Raw genomic sequence first — 4559 nt, forward strand, 5'->3', positions numbered from 1 at the left:
GTTAGGAGTCTTCAGACAGGTCATATTTTCTTAGGACCACTCTTTCTTTATCTGTTTGATTGGCATACAAATAGTTTCCATTTTATTACTTCATGGATATTTTGTGAGTTTTAATAATGTTAGGTAACATAACCTGCAAAATGGCTTTGAAGTCTTTGGAGAACCTCCAGAACAAAGGAGGGAGTGTGACTTCTCTGGAGAAAATGTAGTATCTTTTCATAGCAAGTGTTGTGTGGTCTTTTTTTTTTTTTTTTAATAAAAATTCTCAAGATTGCCAAGCATATTCCATAAACTTTCTCTTCAGAACTGCCACTTTGCAGCTTCTTACCAGGAGCTATATGAGTTTCACATTACTTCATGATTAGATATGTTCTTTGACATGTTTTCTTACTATTTTTTCAAAAGGGAAAAATCACAGCAAATTTAGGAGTGACTAGGTGACAGAAATTTGGAGACTGTTTTTGGAGCAATAGTTGTTCTTCATATTAAAAATGTATCTGTGAAGACAAGTCCATTCTCCTGGAGGGATGCCCTGGGTAGGTAAATGTATAGAAGCAGGTCATAATTGATTATGTGATTGAGACCAGGGAGAAAGCACATAGGTATTTGAGGCTCAGCTCTAGGGAAAACGACTAAACAACTGCGTTTGCAAGGATCTAGAGACCATGTAGGAACAGTCATCATTGCCAATTATTAAGAAAAACTTAAATCTGCAACACATTTTATGGTTTAAAATAGCACATTCATGTATGTAGTTTCACAAAAACTGTGCAGAGCAATATATTGTTTCAAGATAAATAAACTGAAAATTGGAGTTATTAATACAAATTGATTTGTCCAAGGTTGCACAGCTAGAGAGCTAGTATCTAAGCCTAATATTTTGATTATTCACCTGCTGATTTATGGTGTACTCTTGATTCTATACAAAGTAGGGAAAGGGGAATTCTTGCACATTTCATCCTTCCTACCTGCCTTTCTGCAAATGTTGATACTCTACTTACTGCCATCTGAGTGTCACTGACACATTTAGTAGTCATTACTGAGGAATGGGTGTCCTGGAGGTGTGTGAGGGCAGAAAACAGCTTGCCAATCACAGAATATAGGTTTTTTTGTGGGTGTTTTTCTTTTCTTTTTATGTAAATGATGACACTGTATCATGAACATGAAATACGTTTCTTCATTTTCTCAAGCAATGACTTTTATTCAGAAACTTGTGACCTTGTTTATCCTCACTCAGAAGTTTGGCTGCTGTTTTTATGCCCTGATAACACTAGCCACCTCCACTCCCTCTGTCTAAAACTAACATTTCCCAGGCCTAATTCCCTTCACTGCTAGTGCTCTAGTTTTTTTTACTAATGTACATTCTAACTGAAAACACATGACACCGGAGACATTAAAACCACTCCAGTACATAACCAAAGAAACATTTCAAAACTTGACTTTTCTCTGGACTCTGTTCCAATGAGATTTTCATGTGGTACAGATGTTGAGCTTCACATTGGCATCTATGCTTTGGCATAAACTTGGAGAGAGAAATAAAATGGGCTTGTTTTCTTATGCACATCTCATATCAGCCCTCGGAGAAAGGAATGAAAAAATGTTTCAAGAGAGACATACCTTAATTTTGTTGCAAATCCTTTTCTGCCTTCCAGCCTTCAATATCAATATGTCACACTAAATTATTTCATTAAGTACTTCATCTCCTTTGTAACCTGCTTGTCTTTGAGGACAAACTTTAGAGCTTCCATGTACACATTTGCAATATTTCGACTCAAAGGACACCTGCTGACTCTCAACAGGAAAGTGATGTGCATTCTTTTCCTCTTCCCTTCATAAATATATATTGCAATTGCCACCATTATTTAAAAAAATTATCATTTGGTCCTTAGTGATCTACCATTCTCTACTCTCCCTTCATTCTTAAGCTGACCTTGCTCTCTCAAAAAGACAGAAGACAACCTTAAGTGACAATGAGACAAATTTCATTTTGTTGGGAACTGCCTTTTCAATTATTTCTCTTCTCAATTTCTCCTTGCTGATCTGGTCCAAGCTGTTACTTTGACAAGGGTCCCTAACCTCCAAATTAAAATATGCAAATTGTTATGCTTCCTGCACTAGGGCCAGTATAGTCCACAGATTGTAACTGCACAAGATTGTTCTATGCCATTTTCCACCAGAAGAATATAGTTACCTACATCTGCCATTTCCTATTATGAGAAAAATAATACCCTGCAGACTGATACATTATAAGCAATACATTTATGCATTAGTATATTTCAAGTTTGAAAATGAAGGATTATTATTTTTCCTGACACACATTTTGCCACAAGAAAAATATATCCAGGTATATCCAAATATTCTCAAAGACTTGTATATATATTTTAAATGTTTCTAGATTAGGACCTAGTCTAATTTAATTTGAAGTATAACTGAATTTTTAAGTACTTAATTTTTATGTAATAGGCTTGAAATATAGAACATCTACTAGTCAATGAATTTTTCTTCTTCTCTCCTGTAGTACATTTTTGGAGACTGGATGCTTTCCCTATTCACCTGGTCAATCTGTACTGTTTGAGGCAGATAAGCAAAATTTCCAAGATCATCCTACATATCCTTTATCTCTGTGTGCAAATATTTTCCCATTATTTTAAAAAGTTACCTTTCTCAACACCATAACAAAATTGACTTTATAAATACCTATTGTGTTGGGCCAGGTGCAGTGTCTTATGCCTGTAATCCCAACATGAAGAAGGTGGATCACTTGAGGCAAGGAGTTGGAGACCAGCCTGGCCAACATGGAGAAACCCTGTCTCTACTAAAATTACAGAAATTGGCCAGGTGAGCTAGCACAAACCTGCAATCCCAGCTACTCAGGAGGCTGAGGCACGACAATCACTTGAACCCAGGAGGCAAAGGTTTCAGTGACCAAGATCACACTGCTGCACTCCAACTTGGGTGACAGAGTGAGGCTCTATCTCAAAAACAAAACAAAACCGATTGTGATGATAAATAAACTGAAATGTATGATATTTAGAAATTGCTTAAAGCTTATCTCTGTGCTGCTATCATACTTGCCATCGTTCTCAGAAATTCCTGAGTGACCATGAATTGTCTCCTGATCGTCATGATTTCTTCCAGATTCTTTCAGGGGACTTACAAAGAAAACCCATTGGCAATCACTGCATGGGAATCACTTACCTACAGGAGAAATAGCAATAGTAAATAAAAGTACTAGAAAATCAAAAGGTTATTTGTTGCTTTGAGATATATTTGATATTTTCTAATTACTTTTTTGTCAAAATTTGTGTTAGACTGATTTATGGTAAATGTTTTATTCCTAAACATTTATTGATTGAAGCAAAACATATCACGTAATGAGAAGAGAGCCACCCTGAATTCAAAATTTTGTACAATGTAAATCACAGGTAGAGAGAGGTGAAAGCTGATCTCAATGCTAAGCAATCAAACATCAAATCCTATGTCTGTTGGTCATGAGCAGTGTGGATCCCAGGTATGTAACCTACCTGGTCTTTATTTTCCATATAAATTAAATTCCATATTCCAAGTCAGTGAACTTTGGAGCTGAATCTGCTCACCTAGTTAACTCTCTCAGTTTAAACAGGCTAAGAGGGGCTACATTATTTGATATTATCAATCGATTATCTACTAACACAGGTCTAGACTCTATGTCATTAATTCTTTCCTTTAATGGACACTATGCTAAGGACTGACAGGAGAGGAGAAACCATTGTGAGTCTAATAAAGATGGTGAAGGGTGGGTGTAGGTGAGAAAACTGGTAGCTGTTACTGCAGTCCAGGTGTGCAGAGGTCTCCTCAGTCTTCTCCCTGCTTCAGAGTGCTGTGGCGTTATGGACTAGCTCCAGTGTGGATACTCCTCTCTCGTCTGACTGGTCTTCCTTTCCTAGAGATTGTAAAAATTCATCCCTCAATTACCTTGTCCCACAAGACAGCAAGCAGTTGTTAGATTTTAACAAAAGGAAAGAGAAGCAAAAGGGCCAGGTGTTTTTTATTTTGTCTCCCCAGCAATATTCTTGAGATGTTTGGATTGGACATGACGTGGCAGATATCCCTGTGTTTGTTCCCTGTGTTGAGCGCATGTGGCCATCTGACCATGATACAGGAAGGCATGAGGAAAAGCACTCAGAAGGGGCACAGTTCACCCTCAGTATCCCTGGGAGATTAGTTCCAAGACTCTCCACAGATAGTGAAACCTGTGGATGCTCAAGTGCCTTATAAAAAATGGCATAGTGGCTGGGTGTGGTGGTTTATGCCTGTAGTCCCAGAACTTTGGGAGGCCAAGGCTGGATCACCTGAGGTCAGGATTTCAAGATCAGCCTCACCAGAGATGGTGAAACCTGTCTCTACTAAAAATTCAAAGTTAGCCAGGTGTGGTAGTAGGTGCCTGTAATCTTAGCTACTTAGGAGGCTAAGGTAGGAGAATCACTTGAACCCGGGAGGCAAAGGTTGTAGTGAGCCAAGATCGTGCCATTGCACTCTAGCCTGGGTGGCAGAGTGAGTGAGACTCCATCTCAAAAAAA

Source organism: Cebus imitator, unplaced genomic scaffold (genome assembly GCF_001604975.1).
Source record: "Cebus imitator isolate Cc_AM_T3 unplaced genomic scaffold, Cebus_imitator-1.0 Scaffold165, whole genome shotgun sequence".
Taxonomy (NCBI): Eukaryota; Metazoa; Chordata; class Mammalia; order Primates; family Cebidae; genus Cebus; species Cebus imitator.